Genomic DNA, 16,756 nt, shown 5'->3' on the forward strand with positions numbered 1-16,756 from the left:
ACACTTTAGTACCATGAAAATGAAGCTCCATGTCAAAATTTACATTGTAATAATCAAGAGAACAAAAGTTATTTAAAATGAAAAAAAAATTCTACGGCCGTCATAAAAATTTCAAACTTATCAGTCCGCTGCGCAAAGAATATGGCTCCGCTCAATTTCATCTTTTACATACACTTTAGTACCATGAAAATGAAGCTCCATGTCAAAATTTACATTGTAATAATCAAGAGAACAAAAGTTATTTAAAATGAAAAAAAATTATACGGCCGTCATAAAAATTTCAAACTTATCAGTCCGCTGCGCAAAGAATATTGCTCCGCTCAATTTCATCTTTTACATACACTTTAGTACCATGAAAATGAAGCTCCATGTCAAAATTTACATTGTAATAATCAATAGAACAAAAGTTATTTATAATGAAAAAAAAATTATAGGCCGTCATAAAAATTTCAAACTTATCGGCCTGCTGCGCAAAGAATATTGCTCCGCTCAATTTCACCTTTTACATACACTTTAGTACCATGAAAATGAAGCTCCATGTCAAAATTTACATTGTAATAATCAAGAGAACAAAAGTTATTTAAAATGAAAAAAAAATTCTACGGCCGTCATAAAAATTTCAAACTTATCAGTCCGCTGCGCAAAGAATATGGCTACGCCGTCAAAAAATTTCAAACTTATCTTTTACATACATACTTTAGTACTATGAAAATGAAGCTCCATGTCAAAATTTACATTGTAATAATCAATAGAACAACAGATATTTAAAATGAAAAAAAAATTCTACGGTAAGAAGACAAAAATTATAAAGTTTTTCGGCCGCAGTGTAAAAAATACTTCTACGTTCTATTCCAAACTTCAAATGCTGTTAATACATATTAAAATTAAGGTCAATATAAAGTTTCATGAACTGAATGCAAGTATAAGAAAAGTTACGGGTCACAGAAAAAAAATTTCCGATAAGACAAAAATTATAAAGTTTTCCGGCCGCAGTGTAAAAAATACTTCTACATTCTATTCCAAACTTCAAATGCTGTTAATACATATTAAAATGAAGGTCAATATAAAGTTTCATGAACTGAATGCAAGTATAAGAAAAGTTACGGGTTACAGAAAAAAAACCAAATTCTCTCAACTATTCAGCCACATCATTAAAGCTTTTTGTATGGTCTTTGTTTGCAAAAAGTAGAACATTTGGTACTCAAACAGAAGCCTACTTTCCAAAAAAAGGCTATCACATAAAAATAAAGTATTGTACTTTCTTTCTGACTAAGAAAATCCAGTTTCCTTCGACCAAATCAAAGCATAGCAAGCACATCGACATCTTCGATTCTTTCCACGTTTATGTCGCTGTAAACGTCTACCATTTTTACCGCATTTTACCAGTCGTGCTCAGCATGCTATGTATATTTTGCTTACGGAAAATTAGTTCAACCCGACTGAATTTATTCTAGCCTAGTATTGAGCACTAACCTAGATACTTTTCACAAGATAAATGTCCGCGGCTACATCGCAGAGCCAGAGTAGCCGGACGGTCTATCGACCGTAGTTCACCAACCACTAGTCCGTTATGCTTCATATTTGGACCACACCTTCCTTGGGTGTGGCCCGACCCCTTTCGGGTGTTCCGGACTTTTCAGACCCCTCCGGAACTCCCTGGCAAGCCTCCGGAACTCGCGACTTTCTGCAAGCTTTGGGGGCTCCTGCAAGGCCCCCAAGGCTTGTTATAATGATCTCGAAAAGTGAAAAAGATGTCCGGGCATAAAGACCGGCGATTTGGGTCGTTTGGGGCATTATACCGGCTTTTCCCGGCTCAGGAAAGTCCGGAAATGCCCTTTTTAAGAGTACCGTAACCATAGCTCGGTCTGGAGGCCCCCAAAAGTCCTGTAAGCCTTCCTTAACGTTGAAAACGGTCTGAGAGCAAAGCAGAAGGGTGCCTTCGACCATTCCAGCCAATCTGGGCCTTCCGAAGGCCCGGCAAAAGTCCGGAACGAATCCGGAAAACCGTTAATGTCAACTTTCTAAATCTCCGGTTTTAAAGGCACGCCTGAAGTTGGAAGTCCTTCCTTAATGTTCTGATGGGCTGGGGTGGACGCAGGGCATCAGTCTATACCCGTACAACCCCCAGTGGCCCGGTCCTGACCCGGACAGGGCCGTCCAGCGGGTCAAAATGGCGATTTTTGGGCATGAGGAAATCCCTTTATAGCGAGACCCCCGGGACCTCCCAGACATCCAAACCGGTCGATATGCAAAGCATGTGTGCCACCCTTTTCGGCCCAGGTCCGGGGGACCGTTCGGGGACTCCCGTTCGGTGTACGGGAGGCCCCGAAATCGGTCCACGGAGCGAGCCAGAACGATTTTTGCCGGCTTTTGACGATACTTTGAGGAACTTCGAAGGACCCCCAATGGTGCAGGTGTGTACCCTCACATCCCTTCTGACCGGTGGGCACCAGCCGGACTCCCCGGACACCTGGCCGGGACCCCCAGGGGCCGTGCACGGCGATACCGTTTTTATCCAATTTTGACAAATTTTCGCAAATATTCAAGCCTTTTGAGGCCTTTTGAAGGCTTCGGATGACTGATGGAGATTGCTGGCCACGAGGGAGAGCAAGGCAGAGGGCATCCGAAGTGATGCGAAGGGCTGTGATAAGCTGTGGAGGCCTGTAGAGGCCAAACTTGGTCTAACCGGGGTGGGTACCCGAAGGAGGTCATTTTGAATCATTTTTACCGGGTTCTCACGACACTTTGAGAAACTTTGAAGCGCCCTTTCCGGTTCAGGTGACTACCTTCACATCCCCGCTAGCCGGTTGACATCAATGGAACTCCCCGAACACGCGGCTTGGACCCCCAGGGCCGGTACACGGTGGTACGGGAAGGAGGTCATTTTTTCCGATTTTGACCAATTTTCGCCATTTTTCCAATTTTTGCCGGCCTTTGACGGACCGGGTTCTAGGTCGAATGCCGTGTGCACGGGTATAATTGAGAAGATTTTTAAAAGCCAGCCGAAAGACCATAGAGTTATGTAGACTAAGCACATGTAGACTAAGCGGCTTTTCTCTACGGCCGCTCGGATATGGCATGCCGCACCGGGTTCTAGGTTGAATGCCGTGTCCACGGGCATAATTGGAAAGATTTTTAAAAGCCATCCGAAAGACCATAGAATTATGTAGCCTAAGCGGCTTTTCTCTACAGCCTCTCGGATACGGGATGTAAAATGTAAATTCTTTGTAAAAACTTAGAATCATATTTCGGTAGCACGTGTGTTCCCGCCTGTGATCGTCTATTACCAGCTTCTAATAGAAAAGCATTGATATCTCCTGCATCCATGATAAATGAGGTCAGCCTCTTGGTTTTGTCAGTGTTCTAAGACGCTAAAAGGTGTTTTAAAGATGGAAAAATCTTGAAAACACTATTTGATGGAAATGAAAGCTACTTTATTATAATAGGGTTGGGGTAGCATCGGTCTATATTTTTGACCTAAAAAGGCATTGAACGTCAAAAAAGCAATTTAAAATGATGGGACTTGGTGGAACTTATAGTAAAACTTCCGTAGATTACGATTCTATAAGTTTCAAGTTGTTAAACGGACTTAAATCTTTAAAAAATTTCAAGTCTTAAATTTTCATAGAAATAGATGCTACTTAGGGTTGGACAAAAATAGCTATATCCCGGGGATCTTTAGACAAAGGGTTTGACCGCTACATTTGACTACAGTCTTAGAAATTTCAGATTCTGGGTCACTTTTGATTGGGCTTTCTTGCCATATCAATGTTTTTGGCTGGGGCGGTTAGGGTTAGGGTAATCTCCGATTTTGGCTGAATCCAAGTAAGATGTAGATCTGATGAGTGCTGGACCCGATCCTCAATCGAAGATGTTTTTTTTATTTCTCAGCCAATAAGTTATCGAAAGTTGCGATTTTCACAGGATAGGTTAAGTAGCCTTCGTAGAATACAGTCCAATTTTCGAATTTCGCAAATGACGTCATGTTCAATTTTTATTGACAAAACCCTAGTAGTAGCTATTATTTCTTGAACTTTAGAGGCGATTGTTTTTGTCAAAATCGGTATTCCCGATATCTTTGAGGGCGGCATTTGGTCAAATTGACATGGAGATCATCACTATATGTTTCTTTTTGCTTTATTTCATCAGGAAAACAAAGAACCCTAAATAGCTATTATACCGATTTTTGTGACACTTTTCAAACTACATTTTTATAGGCTAGAATGTATCTTTTGAGCTATAACTTCCCTGGACTGAAGATTTTTGTGTATATTCATATTTCTTGAGGTTCAATTTTTGTTAAGTCATTTCTTAATTGAAAATTTCAATTTTTTTTCATTTCTTTGCAGGCATGAAACTTATTGGATTCCATCTCATAGTATATGACGGTCTAATCTTCGTAGAATACAGTCCAACTTTCGAAATTCTCAAATTACGTTTTCTTCGATTTTTATCGATAAAAAAAAAATAATAGCTATTTTAGGGTTGGGTGAATAACCCTAAAATAGCCATTATTTCTTGTGGATTTATTCAGTGTTGCTGAAGGAACGTTTGAGCGTCTTTTTATTGATTTAGAGCATTGAGAATACCATAAGACGGGTGCCCAATTACAATGGCTTCATATGATCTAGGTCTGGAAAAACCTACGTCGGAAAAAAACAAAAACCCTCCCTCTACAGGTCTCGACCTTCTCGATTTTTTACAAAACGAAAAAATTAGACATGAAAAATAGACGACTTAAACCTTGTAGAACCGAAGTACAGGGTCTCTATTTGTACTTTTTTTCCAAAAATTTCACCCCATCATGTGACACTTTGGACTTGTGATTTGGGGTCCATCTTATGCTATTCTCAGTGCCCTGAATTGATGAGACGACGCTAAAAGGTCGCTTTAACAATGAAGAATTCAGCAAGAAGCAATAGCTATTTTAGGGTTAATCAATCAACCCTAAAGTGGCTATTATCCTGGTAAGTTAGAAATAATAGCTACTTTAGGGTTCATTGGTTAACCCTAAAATAGCTATTACCTCTATATCATCAGAATAATAGCCACTTTAGGGTTGGTTGATTAACCCTAAAATAGCTATTATTTCTTTCTGATTTTTCAATGTTGTTCAAGGAACCGTTTAGCGTCTTTTTATCGATTTAGAGCATTGAGAATACCGTAAGACGGATGACCAATTACTATGGCTTCATAGGACTATTGAGCATCATCATCTTCATCATCATCCTTTGATCTAGGGCTGGAAAGTCCTAGGTCGGAAACAAACAATAACCCTCCCTCTACAGCTCGCGTTATGACGAGTGTCGTAGTATCGATGAGAAATATCGTCAGATTTCATTTGGGCTACGGTAAATAGTTTAATATCTGTGCTAAACTTACTAGATTTTATTTACGATATCACAGCAAAGATCAAAACTTTACAAACATATTGCGGCATCCGCAGATTTCCGCCGCTGATGGTATTACACGATCACCGAGTTCTTGCCAAAATGATCCATGTTAAATACATTTTTTAGCGTCTTATTATCGATTTAACCCACTTAGAATACCATAAGACAGATCCCTGCTCTACTGTTAACGACCGATCATGTACGATAACCCTCGATTTTTCTTTGTATCAAGGGTGATTTGGGTTCCATCTTATGCTATTCTCAGTGCCCTGAGTTGATGAGACAACGCTAAAAGGTCGCTTTAACAATGAAGAATTCAGCAAGAAGCAATAGCTATTTTAGGGTTAATCAATCAACCCTAAAGTGGCTATTATCCTGGTAAGTTAGAAAAAATAGCTACTTTAGGGTTCAGTGGTTAACCCTAAAATAGCTATTACCTCTATATCATCAGAATAATAGCTACTTTAGGGTTTTTATTTCTTCCAAAACAAGTAGTTTTTATCTCCTTTGAATAGGGTTGTCAAATATTTCATGAGTGACAGATCTTTTTACCGTTATAGAGCACCGAGAGAACAATAAGACTACCCGATTCATCATTGATGCGGTAGATACTAATGCTCTATTATTAAAAGCCGTTAAAGAACAATCACTGGCGGGAAACCACAAAGTACCAAAATTTTTGATAAAATGTACAAATAGGGAACTTGTATTTCGGTTCTAAACTGTGTCTGTCGTCTACTTTTCATGTCTAATTCTTTGACTTTGACTTTGTAAAAAATGTCCAAGTCTATTATTCTAATAATAGAGGTCAAAATTCCCACCACAACCGCTGGTATTTGACGATCACCGGTGGGACCCGCGGATTGCCACATAATAATTCAAACCAAAATCCTAAATCTTGAATTCGAAACCCGACGGTGTCAGCCACGGCTTTTATTTCTATAAGGATTCTTTTATATAATCAGACAAATTTTTGCTTCTTTTAATCGATTCAGAGCATTGAGAATACTAAAAGGTGGAACTCCAATGACCACGGATGCAAAGAAATATCGACGGACAATTTTTGGATAAAAGATAATCACTGACAGGAACTTGAGGACTACCAAAACATATTTCTAGGCTTAAACAAAGAGTTTAAATTCAAAACCCAGTGTTTGCAGCGGCAGCGATAATTTATGTCATGAAAAAATGTAATTTAGCCGTAGACTAGAATTTACTTTTCGTGTTTTAATAGTAGATCATCGATATCTGTCTCCGTCCATGTTAATTAGGGTACATCTTATGGTATTTTCAGTGCTCTAAAGCGATGAAAGAAAGCTAAAAAGTAGTTTAAACATGGAAGAATTCTGCAAGAAATAATAAATACAAGTTCTCTATTTGCACAATATTGCCCTTTCAGTTGACACTTGGACTGAGAAATTTTAAATTTCTTGATTTTTTACAAAGTGTTTCAAGTTGTTAAACGGACTTAAATCTTTAAAAAATTACCTAATCGGAGTAATAGCCACTTTAGGGTTTTAATTTTCTCATAATAAAGTAGCTTTCATTTCCATCAAATAGTGTTTTCAAGATTTTTCCATCTTTAAAACTCCTTTTAGCGTCTTAGAACGCTGACAAAACCAAAAGACTGACCTCATTTATCATGGATGCAGGAGATATCAATGCTTTTCTATTAAAAGCTGGTAATAGACGATCACAGGCGGGAACACACGTGCTACTGAAATATGATTCTAAGTTTTAACAAAGAATTTACATTTTACATCCCGTATCCGAGAGGCTGTAGAGAAAAGCCGCTTAGGCTACATAATTCTATGGTCTTTCGGATGGCATTTAAAAATCTTTCCAATTATGCCCGTGGACACGGCATTCGACCTAGAACCCGGTGCGGCATGCCATATCCGAGCGGCCGTAGAGAAAAGCCGCTTAGTCTACATGTGCTTAGTCTACATAATTCTATGGTCTTTCGGCTGGCTTTTAAAAATCTTCTCAATTATACCCGTGCACACGGCATTCGACCTAGAATCCGGTCCGGAATCCCGTATCCGAGTGGCCGTAGAGAAAAGCCGCTTAGTCTACATGTTTTTTTTTATTTATGTCTCTTTTAAAACCAAATAGATCTGGTATATATAATAAACGATAATAGACGGTAATAGGCGGGAACACACGCGCTACTGAAATATGATTCTAAGTTTTAACAAAGAATTTACATTTTACATCCCGTATCCGAGAGGCTGTAGAGAAAAGCCGCTTAGGCTACATAATTCTATGGTCTTTCGGCTGGCTTTTAGAAACCTTTTCAATTATGCCCGTGGACACGGCATTCGACCTAGAACCACTCAGTCTACATGATTCTATTGACTTTTAAAAATCTTGTCAAGTATGCCGAGCTTACGGCCGCGTTTTTAAACACGCAGCGGCGTTTTAAATCGTACAACCGCGTTTTAAAAGAACAACACAACTGGACTTTTAGTCATATCGGCGCCTCAAATTGATCGCGGCGCCAAAATGTTACTGGTTATTTTGGCGCTTTAAAAACATTAAAATGGCCGATGGACGTGGTTTTGGGAAGTGGTGGTGAGGTGATTTAATAAATGTGTTGTGTTTATGGACAATAACTACACGAGTTTAATGAGTTTTTGCACACTTTAAAAACGAAAATCGACAAAAAAAAAATCGAGAAGGTCCAAATTTCTAAGTCCAAGTGTCAACTGAAGGGGCAAAATTTTTGGAAAAAATGTACAAATAGAGAATTTGTTTTTCGGTTCCAAACTGAGTAAGTCGTCTACTTTTCATGTCTAATTTTTTCGTTTTGTAAAAAATCTAGAAGTTCCAAATTTCTAAGTCCAAGTGTCAACTGAAGGGGCAAAATTTTTGGAAAAAATGTACAAATAGAGAACTTGTTTTTCGGTTCTAAACTGAGTAAGTCGTCTACTTTTAATGTCTAATATTTGCACTTTGTGAAAAATCGAGATGGTCAAAATTTGTAAGTCCAAGTGTATAAGTAAGTCTACTTGTATCCGTTCTAAATGGTTTGACTCGTCTACTTTTCATGTCTAGTTTTAGTACCGAAAAAAGACCAAATAATGACGTCATCATCAAAATTGACAAAACTTATTTGGTCAGGTATTGTTGTCAACGTGCTGCATATCAAATTTGAGTGGAACGGACAAAGAAATCATGACTTATAGGCATTTTAGATCCAGTACCAAAAAGGGACCAAATGATGAAGTCATCATCAAAATTGACAAAACATCTTTGGTCATCTTTCAGGTATTGTTGTCAAGATACTACAAACAAAATTTGAAAGGAATTAGACGAGCCAGTCGAAAGATATAGAGGTTACTAATGCTCAACCCTAAACTTAATTTTCAGTAGCTTCGATTCCTTTCTGACTTTTCTTGATTTCAGCGAATAATTGCTACTTTCTGGAAACCGATACTACTTTTCGAGATTATAGCTACTACGGAGTAGCTATTATCAGATTGAGTAGCTATTATTCTGTCGAAAATTTTTGCACAGATTATAGCTACTCTCAGGAGATAATAGCTACTGAGATAGAGATAATTGCTACTATCAATCGGGATCGAAGCTACTTTTTCGAATGAGAATCCTCACCCTAACCCTAACCCTAACCCTAACCCTAACCCTAACCCTAACCCTAACCCTAACCCTAACCCTAACCCTAACCCTAACCCTAACCCTAACCCTAACCCTAACCCTAACCCTAACCCTAACCCTAACCCTAACCCTAACCCTAACCCTAACAGAGGGTTAGGGTTAGGGTTAGGGTTAGGGTTAGGGTTAGGGTTAGGGTTAGGGTTAGGGTTAGGGTTAGGGTTTAGGGTTAGGGTTAGGGTTAGGGTTAGGGTTAGGGTTAGGGTTAGGGTTAGGGTTAGGGTTAGGGTTAGGGTTAGGGTTAGGGTTAGGGTTAGGGTTAGGGTTAGGGTTAGGGTTAGGGTTAGGGTTAGGGTTAGGGTTGGGGTTAGGGTTAGGGTTAGGGTTAGGGTTAGGGTTATTATCCTGAAAAAAAAAATTGTCACAAGAACACATTCAAATGTTCATCTAACATGTTTTTTTGTCAGGCAACCATATTTTGCAAAATTTACGAATTTTTGCATGTCACATGAACAGAAATATGTTCCAGACACAACTTTATGTTCGTATGACACGTTTTTGTGTTCCTCTGACAAACAATTTGTTAGATGAACATATTTTCGAATTTTCATTTGTCAGGCAGACATAAATTTTTGTTACAGGAACACAAAACAGTTGTTTTGCTTTTTTTAATTTTGATTTATTTTTTATACGCTTAACAAGGTTTAGGGTTAGGTTGGTTTTTGCTTTAATTATTATTATTTTTGTTATTATTTTTTATTACTATGAAATTCAACAGATTCGAAAACAGATTTAACCCTACTTGGGCAATTTTTGCCCCCTTTGCAAAGTAGGGTTAATATATTACACGGCGATCTTTAGCTGCAAGTATGAAAAATCGGGGAAACTTTAAGCCATTTAGGCTTAAAAAATGACTTTTGATTGTAAAATGTTCATGAAATTTTCACAGAATCCTGAAATTAACGTATAAAATCCACTAGAAGCATTACATCTCAAATACTCGGTATTCCTTTTTCTAACGAGATTACTTTCGTTTTCTCATATCCCTCGAAGTCCCCTGAAATCTCCTCCTATATCCCGAAAATCGGAATCCCCTAATTCCTATTGTAGTTGGGTTATGGCCATGAAACTTTGTCCTAAACTCCGTATCATAGATACAAAGAGGATAGATAAAACAAAAGAAGCAAGCAGAGCCGTTCCAGTCATGGTGAGATCCAGTAATAGTCTCTACAGTAGCCTAAACAAGCTATTCTTGTAGAAATTAATTGTAACCAATTTTTGAAGCCTTGAAATTAATAAAATAAATTTCTAGTTGGTCCAGAGGCGAAAAAGAGTATATTTATGTCTTACCTTGTTTCTTTGAGCCTTTCGAGAGTCCCCATAATCCTCGAAAACGAGAATGTGTAAACTATGTCTATTAATTGTTTCAACCCGACTTCATTCCTAGCATACAACTTTAAATCACTCATAAAAATGAGTTGGTTGATGAAATGTCCAATACTAAAAGCGACATTGTTCTTTTTGCCAATGAAAACAGTATAGGGGGAAGAGAGTCCTCTTAAAAAATTCTGCGTTTATTCGTCACATTACTAAATCGCTAATTTTTCACCATTACATAAAAGTGTAGTTTCCAAATGCTTGGCAGAGTTAAAAATTAAAGAAGAAATAATATCAGTTACTTTACATACTTGAATCATTTTCAAGGACGTTGAATCATATCATGAGCTTTCTGATAATCGATCCAAACCATAGAAATAAACGATGTTTTATCTTCGCCTCGCGTAGGACAATTTTGTCAATGAGAAGTTGGTCTATTTTTTCTCTTGATCCTTTCCTACATATCTTTTGTTCATCGGGAAGGAAGCCATTAGCATTCAGGTGGTTGTAGATTTAACTACGTAGAGTCCCACATGAACGATATACATGCTATCGGTATCTTTTGAGTTTTTTGATCCGCTCTTATGCATGCAAATGTTCACAAATCTAGGGTCTAGGTAAACATCGGTCATAATATTTAAGATAAAAAGGGAAATTCCCAGCAAAATTTCATAACCATTAAGAACTTTAAAGCGCTATAGCTTAGGGCCAAACTGTAGAGTTTCAATTCTGAGTTTTCGCATTGGACATAGAAATTAGGAACTTAGGACCTGAATATCCAAAAATTCTGAAGTGCTTTGAAATGGCTGAAAATATAGCGTAGAAGTCAATAAACTGCTCCGAAATTGGAATAACACGGCGATCTTTATCGGATTCACAGATTCAAGGTTATTTGCTATTTCTTTGAATATATTGATGTTCGATTAGAATCTTTTGTTTTATCTATCCTCTTTGTATCTATGATACGGAGTTTAGGACAAAGTTTCATGGCCATAACCCAACTACAATAGGAATTAGGGGATTCCGATTTTCGGGATATAGGAGGAGATTTCAGGGGACTTCGAGGGATATGAGAAAACGAAAGTAATCTCGTTAGAAAAAGGAATACCGAGTATTTGAGATGTAATGCTTCTAGTGGATTTTATACGTTAATTTCAGGATTCTGTGAAAATTTCATGAACATTTTACAATCAAAAGTCATTTTTTAAGCCTAAATGGCTTAAAGTTTCCCCGATTTTTCATACTTGCAGCTAAAGATCGCCGTGTAATATATTAACCCTACTTTGCAAAGGGGGCAAAAATTGCCCAAGTAGGGTTAAATCTGTTTTCGAATCTGTTGAATTTCATAGTAATAAAAAATAATAACAAAAATAATAATAATTAAAGCAAAAACCAACCTAACCCTAAACCTTGTTAAGCGTATAAAAAATAAATCAAAATTAAAAAAAGCAAAACAAAACTGTTGTGTGTTCCTGTAACAAAAATTTATGTCTGCCGACAAATGAAAATTCGAAAAATAGGTTCATCTAACAAATGGTTTGTCAGAGGAACACAAAAAACGTGTCATACGAACATAAAGTTGTGTCTGGAACATATTCTGTTCATGGGACATGCAAAAATTCGTAATTTTGCAAAATATGGTTGCCTGACAAAAAAACATGTTAGATGAACATTTGAATGTGTTCTTGTGACAATTTTTTTTTTCAGGATAATAACCCTAACCCTAACCCTAACCCTAACCCTAACCCTAACCCTAACCCTAACCCTAACCCTAACCCTAACCCTAACCCTAACCCTAACCCTAACCCTAACCCTAACCCTAACCCTAACCCTAACCCCTAACCCTAACCTAACCCTAACCCTAACCCTAACCCTAACCCTAACCCTAACCCTAACCCTAACCCTAACCCTAACCCTAACCCTAACCCTAACCCTAACCCTAACCCTAACCCTAACCCTAACCCTAACCCTAACCCTAACCCTAAGTAAAACAAGAACCCTTAATTTCTTGTTCTTATAAAAAAAATTGTCACCACAAGTAGATATATCACCGTAGAGATGGCTTCAAAAAGTTTTAACAGACTCAGTTACATATGCACATACCTCAGTTAGGGGGGGGATTTGCGCCGCGATAAATGGCTCTCTGTCTCTCTGCACTGATATGCTTTCATCTTTGGTGAAACTTAACTCGAATTTTTTTGGACGATCATTTGGAATGGTCAAATAAATAATAATTGAAATTCTTTACGCTACTTGAGGTTTATTATAACAAACCAATATTTCCTGTTAAAAATATAAAACAACGAGTAAGATATGCTTTATTTTTCATCTGCATGTTATATGGCTATTAAGTCTGTTAAAGCGTTTTTTGCGTGGGTTGTTAAATATATTTAATAACACTTCTATTGAAAAATTCCGGAATGGGTCGGTACAAAAAGAGAATTTGTAAATAATTCAGTCATATTTTTAACACCGTTATATTTTCAACATAATCTCAGTCTTTCAGTCAATTTTTTTTTTAAGGTTTCCAAGGAGCTCACTTTTACCAAGTCGGAGTTGGCCCAGTGGTATAAGGCGCTGGTTCACGCACTAAGGGTAGCCAGTTCGAATCGGGTCGGGGTCACTTGGAAATTTTTGACCAGGTTTCGATATTTTATGTTTTTTTGGGTGTAGATTCCAAAAAAAGTGGTCCGAAGTCAAGTGGCACTCAGTCTTTCAGTCAATTTTTTTTGAAGGTTTCCAAGGAGCTCACTTTTACCAAGTCGGAGTTGGCCCAGTGGTATAAGGCGCTGGTTCACGCACTAAGGGTAGCCAGTTCGAATCGGGTCGGGGTCACTTGGAAATTTTTGACCAGGTTTCGATATTTTATGTTTTTTTGGGTGTAGACTCCAAAAAAAGTGGTCCGAAGTCATGAAAAGCTCACAGAAAGGCTCTAAGGGGTGTTTGGAACTCGCACCAGACCAGCTTGGAGACCCCGGTGGGACGGAAATCCGTGAGACGATTCTACAACTCGTGAACCACTTGGCAGTGACGTACACATTCAGCCAAGTCCAAAAAATACTTTGAGGGGTCCCTAATGAGCTCTGGGCCTATTCAAGCTTAAGAAGGATTGACATCCCTTAGAGAATTGGCCAAACTTGGCCCAGTGACTTAATTTATAATTTCTAAGTAAAACAAGAACCCTTAATTTCTTGTTCTTATAAATAAAAATTGTCACCACAAGTAGATATATCACCGTAGAGATGGCTTCAAAAAGTTTTAACAGACTCAGTTACATATGCACATACCTCAGTTAGGGGGGGATTCGCGCCGCGATAAATGGCTCTCTGTCTCTCTGCACTGATATGCTTTCATCTTTTTGGTGGAACTTAACTCTTCGAAATTTTTGGACGATCATTTGGAATGCACTGGGCGAAATAATGTCTTTCAAATCGTCGGAAAGATGTAGGAAGGTCACATTTCCACACCTTTCGACAGAGTTGAAAGTTGGTCTTTCAACAAAAATTGGAAAGATGTGCACCTTACCTTTCAACATCTTTCGACCAGATCATCTTCCCATCTTTCCAAAAAAGTTGAAAGACGACCTTCTCAAACTTTCAAACAGGCTGGGAAAATGAAATTCCCAACTTCCTAATATGTTGAAATTTCATATTCTGACATCTTTCGACAGGTTTTAAAGTTGGTCTTTCAACAAGGATTGGGAAGTTGTGCACCTTACCTTCCAACATCTTTCGACCAGATCGTCTTCCCAACTTTCCAAAAAAGTTGAAAGACCACATTCTCAAACTTTCAAACAGGCTTGAAAAATTAAATTCCTAACTTCCTAATATGTTGAAATTTCATATTCCGAAACTTTCTAAATACTTTGGAAGATGATTTTTGCTTTTTTCGAAATCTTTCATTAACAAGTCTTCAAAAGTAAATGAGAGATCTTTTAAATAATTTGTGTTTATGTGCGGATAAATTTTTTCTGTGACATTAAAACGAACAATTCATATATTTACAAAGCATAGAAAACAGAAAATATGAAACAAAATAGTACGGTGATGACTTTTTGCTAAAAAATTAAGTAGTCTAAATAAAATAATTCTGAATGACAAATTACACGTTTTGTATAAGAACAATTTTATTAGAACACGAGGCTGAAATTTGGCCAAAACCTAAGAACAATTAAGAATAATCTGAGCCTCAGGTTTCAGAAATTATCAAGAAAAAACTTATTTTAATAGATTTTTAAGTAAAGAAACTAAGCGGCTAAGAACATCATAAGAACATTTAAGCCTGGAAAATTGCAAACATTAAGAACAGCCCAGCCTGAGCAAGAATTTACTGGTTCTTATAAAAAATGCGTGTAATTTCTATAATTTAACTTCATTTTCAATAATAAAATAACTAATCTAAATTATAAGTTTTTAGGATCTTCGTCCCTAACAAGGAATAGATTGGCCATAGGGCTTCAAAGGACATTAAAGGATACATTGAAATTTCTATTCCCGTAAGTGCGAAATCCTCGTTAAATACTTTGGGAATGCTTTCTACAATGGAGATCAATTCTACTAAATTATAGACATTTTATAAGCATACTGCTAACAAGCATATCCAGACTGATCTCTTGGAAAAATTAAACATTGCCTATAAAGCATATGCTGAGCCTCAGTTAACAAAGTTTCAAATAATTTAATCTCCTAAATCACAAAAAAACAAGCATAATGTGTAAATTGCACTATTTAAAATACCCTTATACATAAGTATAAAAAATTGTGTGATCCCTTTGCGAGTTTGAGAGAGAGAGAGAGAGAGAGAGAGAGAGAGAGAGAGAGAGAGAGAGAGAGAGAGAGAGTAAACTTTCAATGTTTGGGAAACTGGAATTGATTCCTCACATCGTCGTCAAAAAGGTTCAACTTATATACCGGGTGTTTCAAAACTATTTCTAATATTTTTTTGATAATTAAAACAAGACTCTCGAATCCGAGTGGTAAGTCAAACTTCCTAGAAAAAAGTCAAAAAGTTTCTTGAATGGGCGGATGGTGGAAGAAAATTATGGGCGGTGGGGTTTTAGGGAAGATTTGGGCGCCTGAGGGTATTAGCCGGTATTATAAATATAAAAACTAATGAAGTAAAAAATATGAAAAATATAAAAATTATGCAAATCACTCTAAAATGATGACACTATGAATAATGAAAGCTATGCCAAATAAACTCTTTTGTGCTCAATTAGGGGAGGGTAGAAAAACCATAAAGTACAAGTCATTAAAAAAACTGTATATTAAGATGATTTTCCAAAATGCCCTAGTCTGAATAAACGTCCCACCTACTTTGTAATTTTTAAAAAAAAATTGTGGACTCCGACATTTTGACAAAATTAATTTCAGGGGTAAACTAAAAGTCTCTCCATTTTCTCAATTTAACATATTCTGGGATATTTTTGAATGCTTTTGAGAATATTCAAACCTTAAAACACAGTATCCAACGAAAAATCTACACAGTAAAAGAAGCATAAATCTGAACCAGACCGAAAATTTTTAAACTCCACCTTGTTATTCAGACCCCCACTTTTATTAGATTTTGCAATATTTTATCATAATTTATAATATACTTGGGACCTAGAGTACTTTAGGCGTACAAACTTTCGCGAGGACGAAAAATCGCGAAATTCACGACATTTACTTTCGCGAATTTAACGGAAAAATATTTTTCGCGAGCATGAACGAAATATTTTAAACCAGTATGTTTTTATTCTGAGCATGAACTTTCGCGAATCAAGACGTAAAATTGAGAATTTCACATGAAAAATGGCTTAGAGGGACAAGTACTTCTGGATTAGCTTGAAACATTTGTCCTTTGACTAGTAGTCTTTTAGCAGGCTAAAAAGTGCCATAAAAGTTACATTTTATCAAAGTTGGAAGTTTTTACAGATTTTTATTTGTCAAGAATTTTTCGCGAGCATTAAACTTTCAAATTCAGCATTGCGGACGAAGTAAAACTCAGAATAAAAACATACTGGTTTAAAATATTTCGCTCTCTCTTAGAGCCATCTTCAGTTTTTTTGAATAACAAAGACGTTTAACAATTATATTTAACGACGCTAGAACGGCATTACAATGACTTCTTCAGTTTTTGACGTCACGGAACATCTGGTACACTTCTTTCGCGTATCCGTGGCAGTCTTTGTTGAGACCTGATGGAGCCAGAGTTTGGAGTCTGCACATCCATTTATCTTCGGCTCGTTCTCTTTCTGCGGAGGATGAAAAGTCACTTTCTAGGATCATCACCTCAAGGTCAGCAAAGGAGTGGTCGCGATGGAAATGTTCTGCCAACTCTGAATTTTTCGGTCTCTTTCCAATGTCGTAGCGGTGCTTTGAAAAACGCGT

This window comes from Clytia hemisphaerica, unplaced genomic scaffold (genome assembly GCF_902728285.1).
Source record: "Clytia hemisphaerica strain Z4C2 unplaced genomic scaffold, Clytia hemisphaerica genome assembly, whole genome shotgun sequence".
Classification (NCBI taxonomy): domain Eukaryota; kingdom Metazoa; phylum Cnidaria; class Hydrozoa; order Leptothecata; family Clytiidae; genus Clytia; species Clytia hemisphaerica.